Genomic DNA, 15,402 nt, shown 5'->3' on the forward strand with positions numbered 1-15,402 from the left:
TCCATTGCCATACCGGCTGGCAGCGTTCTAAATGTTCCATTGCCATACCGGCTGGCAGCGTTCTAAATGTTCCATTGCCATACCGGCTGGCAGCGTTCTAAATGTTCCATTGCCATACCGGCTGGCAACGTTCTAAATGTTCCATTGCCATACCGGCTGGCAACGTTCTAAATGTTCCATTGCCATACCGGCTGGCAGCGTTCTAAATGTTCCATTGCCATACCGGCTGGCAACGTTCTAAATGTTCCATTGCCATACCGGCTGGCAGCGTTCTAAATGTTCCATTGCCATACCGGCTGGCAGCGTTCTAAATGTTCCATTGCCATACCGGCTGGCAGCGTTCTAAATGTTCCATTGCCATACCGGCTGGCAACGTTCTAAATGTTCCATTGCCATACCGGCTGGCAACGTTCTAAATGTTCCATTGCCATACCGGCTGGCAGCGTTCTAAATGTTCCATTGCCATACCGGCTGGCAGCGTTCTAAATGTTCCATTGCCATACCGGCTGGCAGCGTTCTAAATGTTCCATTGCCATACCGGCTGGCAACGTTCTAAATGTTCCATTGCCATACCGGCTGGCAACGTTCTAAATGTTCCATTGCCATACCGGCTGGCAGCGTTCTAAATGTTCCATTGCCATACCGGCTGGCAACGTTCTAAATGTTCCATTGCCATACCGGCTGGCAGCGTTCTAAATGTTCCATTGCCATACCGGCTGGCAGCGTTCTAAATGTTCCATTGCCATACCGGCTGGCAGCGTTCTAAATGTTCCATTGCCATACCGGCTGGCAACGTTCTAAATGTTCCATTGCCATACCGGCTGGCAACGTTCTAAATGTTCCATTGCCATACCGGCTGGCAGCGTTCTAAATGTTCCATTGCCATACCGGCTGGCAGCGTTCTAAATGTTCCATTGTTGTTTGCTCACCTTTCCCTTCAATATTTTATGGTTTTCTTTTTTTTTCTTTTCGTAGATATGGCCTGTCTTTTAACCAACATGCATATACACAAAATAAGCATATTTTCCATCATTTTGGTCTAACTTGGCCATTAGCTAACAAAAACCTCTTTCTCAGACAGTTTAGATCAGTGTGAGGATCCGACATTCTTGGCCAGAGATATAATGGGACCAACGGGACAGTAGTAGTTGCTCTAGTGATTTAGGCAGTGGTGTAAAGTACTCAAGTAAAAAATACTTAAAAGTACTACTTAAGTAGTTTTTTGGGGTATCTGTACTTTACTATTTATATTTTTGACAATTTTTACTTTTACTTCAATACATTCCTAAAAAAAAAAGTACTCAATATATTTTGAATTTTTAGAAAGACAGGAAAATGGTGCAATTCACACACTTATCAAGAGAACATCCCTGCTCATCCCTACTGCCTCTGATCTGGTGGACTCACTAAACAGAAAACATCCCTGCTCATCCCTACTGCCTCTGATCTGGAGGACTCACTACACAGAGAACATCCCTGCTCATCCCTACTGCCTCTGATCTGGTGGACTCACTAAACAGAGAACATTCCTGGTCATCCCTACTGCCTTTGATCTGGTGGACTCACTAAACAGAGAACATCCCTGCTCATCCCTACTGCCTCTGATCTGGTGGACTCACTAAACAGAGAACATTCCTGGTCATCCCTACTGCCTTTGATCTGGTGGACTCACTAAACAGAGAACATCTCTGGTCATCCCTACTGCCTCTGATCTGGTGGACTCACTAAACAGAGAACATTCCTGGTCATCCCTACTGCCTCTGATCTGGTGGACTCACTAAACACATGCTTCGTTTGTAAATTATGTTTTGGTGTTGGAGTGTGCAATAACATTTACTTTTGATATTTAAGTACATTTAAAATCAAATACTTTTAGACTTTTACTCAAGTTGGATTTTACTGGATGACTTTCACTTTTACTTTAGTTATTTTCTATTAAGGTATCTGTACTTTTACTCAAGTACGAAAATGTTGTCCTTTTTCCACCACTGGATTTAGGCCAATCACGACCCAGATCATTGTTTCAAAAGAATGAGGGTGGACCTCAAATTGCCCAAAAGAGGGCACCATTACGCCATACAACAACAAGCAACAGGCCTTTATTTCACGACCACTTTTCTTGCCAGCTGATTCATGATTTCGACTGGCTGAGAAACGTTGCCTGCCTGTCTGTCTAGTTCCGGCTCCCGACACTATGGGGCAGCTGGAGATCGAATTTGAATATTGAAACAACATTGTAAATATCAGAGAGACAGACAGCAAGGTTTATTCAAATCTCCACTGTTGAAAACTAAAGTTAGTGTAAAAGAAATGTGAGATAATGTCTAGATGGTTTTTATAGTGGAGATCAAGTATATAAATTGCCTGGCTGGGCTGATGAGAAAGTGGATTGTGCAGTCAGATGGAACAGAGTAAATAGGCATTTTAACGTCATTGATTTAGCCAGTGGTAACTTGTGGAATAGACAGCGTCTGAAATGCGGTTTTAACCAATCAGCATTCAAGATTAGACCCACCCGTTGTATAAATATATTTACACACTATGAAGTTGGAACAATACTGTGAAATTGTAAAATTGATGAAAATTGATTTTTTGTTTTTGTGGGTTTAAAAGACATGCATTATTACATCAATCAGATGTATATTAACCTGACCTGGATTCACCTGGTCAGTCTATGTCATGGATTCACCTAGTCAGTCTATGTCATGGATTCACCTGGTCAGTCTATGTCATGGATTCACCTGGTCAGTCTATGTCATGGATTCACCTGGTCAGTCTATGTCATGCAAAAGAGCAGGTGTTCATAATATTTTGTACACTCAGTGTACAATGACAACCATGTGTACTGTGGGAATATACACTGAGTATACACAATAACCCCTGCTCTTTCCATGACATAGACTGACCAGGTGTAAGCTGGGATCTCTTATCGATGTCACTTGTTAAATCCACTTCAATCAGTGTAGATGAAGGGAAGGAGACAGGTTTAAGAATTTTTAAACCTTGAGACAATTGAGACATGGATTGTGTATGTGTGCCATTCAGAGGGTGAATGGGCAAGGCAAAAGATTTAGATGCCTTTAAACGGAGTATGGTAGCAGGTGCTAGGTGCACCAGTTTGTGTCCAGAACTGCAATGCTGCTGGGGTTTTTTTCACACTCAACAGTTTCCCGTGTGTGGGAGGGGTGCAACTCAATATTAGGTAGGTGTTCTTAATGTGCAACTCAATATTAGGTAGGTATTCTTAATGTGCAACTCAATATTAGGTAGGTATTCTTAATGTGCAACTCAATATTAGGTAGGTGTTCTTAATGTGCAACTCAATATTAGGTAGGTGTTCTTAATAATGTGCAACTCAATATTAGGAAGGTAGGTGCTCTTAGTGTTCTTCATGTGCAACTCAATATTAGGTAGGTGTTCTTAATGTGCAACTCAATATTAGGTAGGTGTTCTTAATGTGCAACTCAATATTAGGTAGGTGTTCTTAATAATGTGCAACTCAATATTAGGAAGGTAGGTGCTCTTAGTGTTCTTCATGTGCAACTCAATATTAGGTAGGTGTTCTTAATGTGCAACTCAATATTAGGTAGGTAGGTGCTCTTAGTGTTCTGAATGTTTTGTACACTCAGTGCATATTGTACAGTACAGTACAGATTACCTGTGAACTACTGTATGTCTGTCTGAGAGGCATATCATGGTACGATAATTGCCCTGACTGGCAATGCACAAACAATACTTAAAAAAATATAAACAATATAATTATAGAGAAACTCAAAATACCAACATGTGAGAAATACTGTACTTTATTCATGTTTCAATGGAACCAACCAAAAATCAATGTCCTCCAAATCAAGGTTTCACAATTATTGGCACCCTTAAACGTTATTGTAAATAACATCCAACCAAAATTAAACCAGAAATTAAATTCCACTTATTTAAGTTTATCTATGTGTTAAGGAACTATATTGAGCCATTACATCACTTCCTGTTTCACTAGGGTATAAAAATGAGGTAACACACATGCAATATCCCACTGTCATCCAACACCATGAAGAAAACAACAGAACTGGCAGTTCAAAAGAGACAGATGGTCGCAGACCTTCATAAATCTGGTAATGGCTACAAGATCCACAAATGATTGAATATACCACTGAGCACTGTCAAGGCAATTATTAGAAAATTCAAAAGATATGGAACAGTTGAAAACCTCACGGGTAGAGGACGCAAATATATACATCCCCCCCCCCCCCCCGGGATGAGGAGGAGGATGGTGAGAGAAGCAACAAAATCCCCAATAATCACTGTGAAAGAATTGCAGGCCTTGGTGGCATCTTGGGGTCACCAGGTTTCAAAAAGCACCGTCAGACGCCACATCCACAGGCTCATTGGAAGGGTTGCCAGAAGGAAGCCTTTTCTGACCCCAAGACAGACGCAAGCGCTTGGAGTTTGCCAAACCTCATTTAAATTATGACTGGAAGAAGGTGCTCTGGTCAGTTGAGACCAAAATTGAACGTTTTGGTTAGATACAGCATCGGCATGTTTGCCGTCGAATCAGAGATGCATACAAGGAGAGGCACCTCATACCCACGGTGAATCAGAGATGCATACAAGGAGAGGCACCTCATACCCACGGTGAAACAGAGATACATACAAGGAGAGGCACCTCATACCCACGGTGAAACAGAGATACATACAAGGAGAGGCACCTCATACCCACGGTGAAACAGAGATACATACAAGGAGAGGCACCTCATACCCACGGTGAAACAGAGATACATACAAGGAGAGGCACCTCATACCCACGGTGAAACAGAGATGCATACAAGGAGAGGCACCTCATACCCACGGTGAAACAGAGATACATACAAGGAGAGGCACCTCATACCCACGGTGAAACAGAGATGCATACAAGGAGATGCACCTCATACCCACAGTGAAATATGGAGGGGGGTCAGTGATGTTTTGGAGCTGTTTTAATTCCAGAGCTCCAGGGGCACTGGTTAAGATTGATGGCATAATGAATTCTACCAAGTATCAGGCAATTTTGGCTGACAATCTGGTTGCCTCTACCAGAAGGCTGGGACTTGGCCGTAGGTGGACTTTCCAACAAGACAATGACCCGAAACATACCACAAGATCCACACAGAAATGGTTCTGTGACAACAAAATCAATGTTCTGCCATGGCCATCTCAGTCGCTGGACCTCAATCCAATCGAAAACCTGTGGGCTGAGTGGAAGAGGGGCAGTTGATAAGTGCAAACCCAAGAATGTGAAGGATCTTGTAAAGGATCTGCATAGAGGAATGGTCCAAAATCCCTCCAAATGTGTTCCTTAACCTTGTCAAACATTACAGGAAAAGACCATGATGTTATCCTTACCAGAGGTGGTGGCACAAAGTACTAAATGAGGAGTGCCAATAATTATGAAACCTTGATTTTGGTTGTATTAAATAATTAAATAATTAAATTAAATAATTGAATGATTTTGGTTGGTTCCATTGAAACATGAATAAAGTACACTATTTGTCACATGTTGGTATTTTGAGTTTATCTCCATAATTATATTGTTTATATTTTTTTAAGTATTGTTTGTGCATTGCCAGTCAGGGGTGCCAGTAATTTTGGAGCCCACTGTAACATGGCAGCAACACATGGAAACACGGCATGGTAGCAACACAACATGACAACAACATGGTAGCAACACAACATGACAACAACATGGTAGCAACACAACATGACAACAACATGGTAGCAACACAACATGACAACAACATGGTAGCAACACAACATGACAACAACATGGTAGCAACACAAAACATGGTACAAACATTGTTGGACACAAGACAACAGCACAAAGGGCAAGAAGGTGGAGACAACAATACATCACACAAAGCAGCCACAACAGTCAGTAAGAGTGTCCATGATTGAGTCATTGAATGAAGAGATGGAGATAAAACAGTCCAGTTTGAGTGTTTGTTGCAGCTCGTTCCAGTCGCTAGCTGCAGCGAACTGAAAAGAGGAGTGACCCAAGGATGCGTGTGCATTGGGGACCTTTAATAGAATGTGACTGGCAGAACAGGTGTTGTATGTGGAGGATGAGGGCTGCAGTAGATATCTCAGTTAGGGGGGAGGGAGGCCTAAGAGGGTTTTATAAATAAGCATCAACCAGTGGGTCTTGCGATGGGTATACAGAGATGACCAGTTTACAGAGGAGTATAGAGTGCAGTGATGGGTCCTACTAAGGAGCATTGGTGGCAAATCTGATGGTCGAATGGTAAAGACACATCAAGCCGCTCAAGGGCACCCTTACCTGACGATCTATAAATTATGTCTCCGTAATCTAGCATGGGTAGGATGGTCATCTGAATCAGGGTTAGTTTGGCAGCTGGGGTGAAAGAGGAGCTATTACGATAGAGGAAACCAAGTCTAGCTTTAACTTTAGCCTGCAGCTTTGATATGTGCTGAGAGAAGGACAGTGTACCATCTAGCCATACTCCCAAGTACTTGTATGAGGTGACTACCTCAAGCTCTAAACCCTCAGAGGTAGTAATCACACCAGTGGGGAGAGGAGCATTCTTCTTCCCAATCCACATGACCTTTGTTTTGTAGGTGTTCAGAACAAGGTTAAGGGCAGAGAAAGCTTGTTGGACACTAAGAAAGCTTTGTTGGAGAGCGTTTAACACAAAATCCTGACTTAAGGATGAGTGTTTAGAATACTGATGTTAAGCTTTCGTGTTATAACCTTTCATTGCGAGAGACAGAGAGAGCGAGAGAGCGAGGGAGCGAGAGAGAGAGGGAGAGCGAGTGAGAGAGAGAGAGAGAGAGAGAGAGAGAGAGAGAGAGAGAGAGAGAGAGAGACAGGGAGAGCGAGAGAGCGAGAGAGCGAGGGAGCGAGAGAGAGAGGGAGAGCGAGGAGAGAGAGAGAGAGAGAGAGAGAGAGAGAGAGAGAGAGACAGAGAGAGAGAGAGAGAGAGAGAGAGAGAGAGAGAGAGAGAGAGAGAGAGAGACAGGGAGAGCGAGAGAGAGAGACTGTTGGAGCAATAAATTAATTAATGGCGAAATGGCACCCTCTTTTGGGCAATTCGAGGTCCGCAATCATCAATCTTTTGAAACAATGATCTGGGTAATGAATGGGCCCAATCTACCATAGAGTGTCTACTCTTGTCACCTTGGTTCCAATATCTCTGCCTAAGAATGTCAGATCCACACAGGTTAAAGTGCTTATTGTTCAGAAGTGTCTTTCTGAGTAGTCAGCGATTTAATCTGTCTGAGAAAGGGATTTTTGTTAGCTAATGTCCAAGTTAGACCAACATTGTGTACCATATGCTAATTTTGTGTATATGCATGTTGGTTAAAAGACAGGCCGTATCTCCATATTTATTTATTTTTTAAGTAAAACATAAAGTATTGAATGGAAAGGTGAACAAACAACAATGGCTTGCTGAACACATACATGGAGAAAACACCTCTACAACAGATTCACATGTATTACTGCGACTGCTTATTACTGCAATTTTCCACAGAGAGTTTTAATACAAATTGAATAGACTGAATAGAAGGGAAAAGCAGAAAATAATTCTAAAAACAAAACTTTTCATCATTTAAACAGTAGCATGTTCTACACTTAAGCAATCAAATCTGGAACCTGTCATTTAACAGAAGCGAAGCACTTAAATTCTGTCTTGAGCACAAAATGAAAAAGCAAGGAGTCATCCAATAGTGAAATGAAGGGTTATCTAAGCAAAAAGACCAGAGGGGGTGTGGTATATGGCCAATATACCACGGCTAAGGGCTGTTCTTAGTCACGACGCAACGTGGAGTGCCTGGATACAGCCCTTAGCCGTGGTATATTGGCCATATACTACAAACCCACAAGGTGCCTTATTGCTGTTATAAACTGGTTACCAACGTAATTAGAGCAGTACAAATACTTGTTTTGTCATACCTGTGCTATACGGTGTGATATACCACGTCTGTCAGCCACTCAGCATTCAGGGCTCGAATCACCCATTTTATAATTAAGCAATAAGGCTGTCAAGAGCAGTGGGCTAAGGTCCAGTTCTCTGTGACATTTTAGAGACACATTTGCATATACCCACGCACACACACGATGAAGCTCCACTTTCACACACACACACACACACAAACACACACACACACAAACACACACACACACACACACACACACACACACACACACACACACACACACACACACACACACACACACACACACACACACATGGAGCACAAGGAATGAATGTTGAGAGACAATTGACATTGAAAAAATATAAAAATAAGTTACATAAATAAATTGGGACTGGAATTTACATAAATAATGATTAGGTTAAATAATTGACATAAATAATGATTAGGTTAAATAATTTACATAAATAATGATTAGGTTAAATAATTGACATAAATAATGATTAGGTGAAATATGTTAAATGTTAAAGTTTGAAAGCATTGGGGGAAATGTATGGCGAAAGATATTATTAACAGGTGAATAGAGGAATGCAGTTAATGGTTAACAATGTTAAAATGTTGTTTGCTTTAAGGTACGATGCATATAGACTAGGTTCGTTAAAGCTTAGAAGGTTAAAATGTTGTTTGCTTTAAGGTACGATGCATATAGACTAGGTTCGTTAAAGCTTAGAAGGTTATAATGTTGTTTGCTTTAAGGTACGATGCATATAGACTTGGTTCGTTAAAGCTTAGAAGGTTATAATGTTGTTTGCTTTAAGGTACGATGCATATAGACTTGGTTCGTTAAAGCTTAGAAGGTTATAATGTTGTTTGCTTTAAGGTACGATGCATATAGACTTGGTTCGTTAAAGCTTAGAAGGTTATAATGTTGTTTGCTTTAAGGTACGATGCATATAGACTTGGTTCGTTAAAGCTTAGAAGGTTATAATGTTGTTTGCTTTAAGGTACGATGCATATAGACTAGGTTCGTTAAAGCTTAGAAGGTTAAAATGTTGTTTGCTTTAAGGTACGATGCATATAGACTTGGTTCGTTAAAGCTTAGAAGGTTATAATGTTGTTTGCTTTAAGGTACGATGCATATAGACTAGGTTCGTTAAAGCTTAGAAGGTTATAATGTTGTTTGCTTTAAGGTACGATGCATATAGACTAGGTTCGTTAAAGCTTAGAAGGTTAAAATGTTGTTTGCTTTAAGGTACGATGCATATAGACTTGGTTCGTTAAAGCTTAGAAGGTTATAATGTTGTTTGCTTTAAGGTACGATGCATATAGACTAGGTTCGTTAAAGCTTAGAAGGTTATAATGTTGTTTGCTTTAAGGTACGATGCATATAGACTAGGTTCGTTAAAGCTTAGAAGGTTATAATGTTGTTTTCTTTAAGGTACGATGCATATAGACTAGGTTCGTTAAAGCTTAGAAGGTTATAATGTTGAACTGTTATAACGATGACATGTTTAAATTGGTGGAACTTAAATATGTAATGGGAGTGATACATTGAGTTGGAGTAAGATTGTAATTGAGTGGTCTAAGGAAGAATAATGTTAAAGAATGGAATGTTTAAAAGTTAAGGTTTATAATAAGGTACATTAAGGATGTTAGCTTGATCTGGAAATCCCCCAGTTAGAACGGTTAGGGGTGAAGCGGATGGAAGTCCTGCTTAGGTGAAAAGTGGGGCCTAAGGAGGCTGAAAAAGCACCCTTTTTTTAACGAGGACAGCATTCGATGTTCACCACTAGATGTGTCGTTAGAGTAGGTGTTAACCACAATGAGTTAGCAGAAAGGAAAATGGAGGGTATAAAATAATAAAATGATCTACAGTATGAGCTCGCTAGAAGAACCTGTCGTCTGCTGGAAGAAGATTTTTGTTGGAGCTTTTTAAGCTTAAAATATATTGTGATTTGTTTTATATATATTGGCCGTATTCCAGACCCCCTCGGGCATTTTTGCTTAAATAACCATTTCACTATTAGATGACTCGTTGCCTTTTAATTTTGTGCTCAAGAAAGAATATAAGTGCATTGTGTACCACAGGTTTATTTTTACTGTTCTAATTACGTTAACCAGTTTTATAAGAGCAATAAGGCACGAAGGGGTGTGGTATATGGCCAATATACCACGGCCAAGGGCTGTTAATCTCGACGCAACGCGGAGTGCCTGGATACAGCCCTTAGCCGTGGTATATTATCCATATAGCACAAACCACTGAGGTGCCTTATTGCTATTATAAACTGGTTACCAACGTAATTAGAACAGTACAAATAAACCTGTGGTATACAACGTAATATCCCACGGCTTTCAGCCAATCAGCATTCAGGGCTCGATCCACCTAGTTTATAAAACCATATAGTCTGTATGTTTCCTACTGTATGTGTGTTTAATACCCTTGTGGGTTACACGTTAGAGCTATGCTCAAGGCCTGTGTTAGTTATGGTAAATATTCTAAACTTGGATTCAAGTCTTTGTCAAATTGTTCTCAACTATCTTCATACCAACTGTCTTAATAGCTACTATCTTCATACCAACTGTCTTAATAGCTACTATCTTCATACCGACTATCTTCATACCGACTGTCTTCATACCGACTGTCTTCATACCGACTGTCTTCATACCGACTATCTTCATACACTCTTAGAAAAAAGGCTTCCAAAAGGGTTCTTCAACTGTCCCCATAGGAAAACCATTTTAGGTTCCAGATAGAACCCTTTCGAGTTCCAAATAGAACCCTTTGTGGGGTTCCTGCAGAGCAGGTGAAGGAGAAGACCAGGAGGAGGAGGAGAAGAAGAATACGGGAAAAAAAAGAAGAAGAAGTGGAAGAAGAAAGACTGCTTCTCTACCCGACTGTGCTCGGCCCTCTCCAGGTGAAGAGGAAGTAGAGGAAAAGGAGCAGCCAGTGAACCAGCCACATCATATGCACAGACATTTATATTCACAAATTAGCATAACAAATACATTTAAAAAATGTAGGACTCTGATTATGTTTAAATGTACAATATTTGCAATCGCTTTAAATCATGTAATAATTCGGACAAAAACAGACAATTTGGGCCACCCAAGTAGTGCAGGGGTCCAAGGCCAGGGGTCTGAGGCATTATTACAGACCCAAGTTTGATCCCTGGCTGTATCACAACCGGCCGTGATCGGGAGTCCCATTGGGCGGGACACAATTGGCCCAGCGTCGTCCTGGTTAGGGGAGGGTTTGGCCAGGGGTGCTTTACTTAGCTCATTGCACTCTAGCGACTCCTTGTGGTGGGCCGGGCACCTACAGGCTGACCTTGGTCGTCAGTTGAACAGTGTTTCCTCCGACACTGTCCAGCTGGCTTCCGTGTTAAGCGGGCGGGGGTTAAGAAGTGCGGTTTGGCGGGTCATGTTATGGAGGACGCATGACTCGACCTTCGCCTCCCAGGCCCATTGGGGAGTTGAGGCGATGAGACAAGATCGAAAAAAGGAGTAAATAAAACACACAAAACCTTCTTTTTTTTTACAAGGGTTTTCATTTAATTGAACAACATCTGGAATGTGAGCACAAAGCAGAAAAGAGGTACAGTGCCTTGCGAAAGTATTCGGCCCCCTTGAACTTTGCGACCTTTTGCCACATTTCAGGCTTCAAACATAAAGATAGAAAACTGTATTTTTTTGTGAAGAATCAACAACAAGTGGGACACAATCATGAAGTGGAACGACATTTATTGGATATTTCAAACTTTTTTAACAAATCAAAAACTGAAAAATTGGGCGTTCAAAATTATTCAGCCCCTTTACTTTCAGTGCAGCAAACTCTCTCCAGAAGTTCAGTGAGGATCTCTGAATGATCCAATGTTGACCTAAATGACTAATGATGATAAATACAATCCACCTGTGTGTAATCAAGTCTCCGTATAAATGCACCTGCACTGTGATAGTCTCAGAGGTCTGTTAAAAGCGCAGAGAGCATCATGAAGAACAAGGAACACACCAGGCAGGTCCGAGATACTGTTGTGAAGAAGTTTAAAGCCGGATTTGGATACAAAAAGATTTCCCAAGCTTTAAACATCCCAAGGAGCACTGTGCAAGCGATAATATTGAAATGGAAGTAGTATCAGACCACTGCAAATCTACCAAGACCTGGCCATCCCTCTAAACTTTCAGCTCATACAAGGAGAAGACTGATCAGAGATGCAGCCAAGAGGCCCATGATCACTCTTGATGAACTGCAGAGATCTACAGCTGAGGTGGGAGACTCTGTCCATAGGACAACAATCAGTCGTATATTGCACAAATCTGGCCTTTATGGAAGAGTGGCAAGAAGAAAGCCATTTCTTAAAGATATCCATAAAAAGTGTTGTTTAAAGTTTGCCACAAGCCACCTGGGAGACACACCAAACATGTGGAAGAAGGTGCTCTGGTCAGATGAAACCAAAATTGAACTTTTTGGCAACAATGCAAAACGTTATGTTTGGCGTAAAAGCAACACAGCTGAACACACCATCCCCACTGTCAAACATGGTGGTGGCAGCATCATGGTTTGGGCCTGCTTTTCTTCAGCAGGGACAGAGAAGATGGTTAAAATTGATGGGAAGATGGATGGAGCCAAATACAGGACCATTCTGGAAGAAAACCTGATGGAGTCTGCAAAAGACCAGAGACTGGGACGGAGATTTGTCTTCCAACAAGACAATGATCCAAAACATAAAGCAAAATCTACAATGGAATGGTTCAAAAATAAACATATCCAGGTGTTAGAATGGCCAAGTCAAAGTCCAGACCTGAATCCAATCGAGAATCTGTGGAAAGAACTGAAAACTGCTGTTCACAAATGCTCTCCATCCAACCTCACTGAGCTCGAGCTGTTTTGCAAGGAGGAATGGGAAAAAATGTTAACACTTTCGCAAGGCACTGTATATTATGTGTCTGAATTACTTTTGTTTTAAAAGGCTTGGCACTGCAATCCAATCTGGAAAGGAAACATTTCCAACAATAGAAGCATTTCTCGCTTAACCACAAAATCAGAAAGTGTTAACAGTTAAGAACCATCTGAGTTTTAACAGTTAAGAACCATCTGAGTGTTAACAGTTAAGAACCATCTGAGTTAACAGTTAAGAACCATCTGAGTGTTAACAGTTAAGAACCATCTGAGTGTTAACAGTTAAGAACCATCTGTGTTAACAGTTAAGAACCATCTGAGTGTTAACAGTTAAGAACCATCTGAGTGTTAACAGTTAAGAACCATCTGAGTGTTAACAGTTAAGAACCATCTGTGTTAACAGTTAAGAACCATCTGAGAGTTAACAGTTAAGAACCATCTGAGTGTTAACAGTTAAGAACCATCTGAGTGTTAACAGTTAAGAACCATCTGTGTTAACAGTTAAGAACCATCTGAGAGTTAACAGTTAAGAACCATCTGAGTGTTAACAGTTAAGAACCATCTGAGTGTTAACAGTTAAGAACCATCTGTGTTAACAGTTAAGAACCATCTGAGTGTTAACAGTTAAGAACCATCTGAGTTAACAGTTAAGAACCATCTGAGTGTTAACAGTTAAGAACCATCTGAGTGTTAACAGTTAAGAACCATCTGAGTGTTAACAGTTAAGAACCATCTGTGTTAACAGTTAAGAACCATCTGAGTGTTAACAGTTAAGAACCATCTGTGTTAACAGTTAAGAACCATCTGAGTGTTAACAGTTAAGAACCATCTGTGTTAACAGTTAAGAACCATCTGAGTGTTAACAGTTAAGAACCATCTGAGTGTTAACAGTTAAGAACCATCTGTGTTAACAGTTAAGAACCATCTGAGTGTTAACAGTTAAGAACCATCTGTGTTAACAGTTAAGAACCATCTGAGTGTTAACAGTTAAGAACCATCTGTGTTAACAGTTAAGAACCATCTGAGTGTTAACAGTTAAGAACCATCTGTGTTAACAGTTAAGAACCATCTGAGTGTTAACAGTTAAGAACCATCTGTGTAGTTAAGAACCATCTGAGTGTTAGTTAAGAACCATCTGAGTGTTAACAGTTAAGAACCATCTGTGTTAACAGTTAAGAACCATCTGAGTGTTAACAGTTAAGAACCATCTGTGTTAATAGTTAAGAACCATCTGAGTGTTAACAGTTAAGAACCATCTGAGTGTTAACAGTTAAGAACCATCTGTGTTAACAGTTAAGAACCATCTGAGTGTTAACAGTTAAGAACCATCTGAGTGTTAACAGTTAGGAACCATCTGAGTGTAAACAGTTAAGAACCATCTGTGTTAACAGTTAAGAACCATCTGAGTGTTAACAGTTAAGAACCATCTGTGTTAACAGTTAAGAACCATCTGAGTGTTAACAGTTAAGAACCATCTGAGTGTTAACAGTTAAGAACCATCTGTGTTAACAGTTAAGAACCATCTGAGTGTTAACAGTTAAGAACCATCTGAGTGTTAACAGTTAAGAACCATCTGTGTTAACAGTTAAGAACCATCTGAGTGTTAACAGTTAAGAACCATCTGAGTGTTAACAGTTAAGAACCATCTGTGTTAACAGTTAAGAACCATCTGAGTGTTAACAGTTAAGAACCATCTGAGTGTTAACAGTTAAGAACCATCTGTGTTAACAGTTAAAGGAAAACTCTACCCAAATGTTTTATTTTGGTATTTGTTTCATTAGTAAATTGTTGACATAGTCCCAAAATGTTTTTTTGCGAGTCAGCAATCACGTTTTCAAGATATTTAACTTTCAAAATAGAATAATCATCCCCGTATGAGTCATTTTACATTATATGATGCTGCATTTTGCATCATAACAGGGATGATTTCTGTATTTCTGTAAACGTAGATATGGATTCAATACATGTAATGAAAGGTCAGAGCTATAGCACAATTGAAATTTAAAGGCAATGTTCCCATGTTCGAGGAAACCGGCAAAAGCTTCATGTGAAAATTTGAATGAAACGTCCCATCTCAGGGTCCTTCATGTTCTGACATGAGGAATATATTCTATCCGACCTGGAGAAACACCTCGGTGACAATTCAAACAGCACCATTTAGGTGACATTACCTAAGTACCAGGGTACTATAAGGGAACTAGGGTGTGATGTCAGACCCCTCGTGGTCTCCTGAGTAGTATCATCTCACATATAGTCACCACACACAGGCACACACACACACACACAGACACACAGACACACACAGACACACACACACATCCCTAACCCTAAACCTACCTCCTAACCCTTTTTCTAACCCTAATTCTAACCCTCACCCTAAACCTAACCCCTAACCCTAAAATAGCCAATGTCCTTATGGGCACGTGGGGAAATGTCCCCATGTGGGAGAATTTCCTTGTTTTACTATCCTTGTGGGGACTTTGGGGGATTTGCAGTCTCCACAAGGATAGTAACAAACACACACATGTTAAGCTCTTCTATCCTCGTGGGGACCTAAGAATTCATTTCCAATCAAAATC

This window comes from Oncorhynchus clarkii, chromosome 29 (genome assembly GCF_045791955.1).
Source record: "Oncorhynchus clarkii lewisi isolate Uvic-CL-2024 chromosome 29, UVic_Ocla_1.0, whole genome shotgun sequence".
NCBI lineage: Eukaryota > Metazoa > Chordata > Actinopteri > Salmoniformes > Salmonidae > Oncorhynchus > Oncorhynchus clarkii.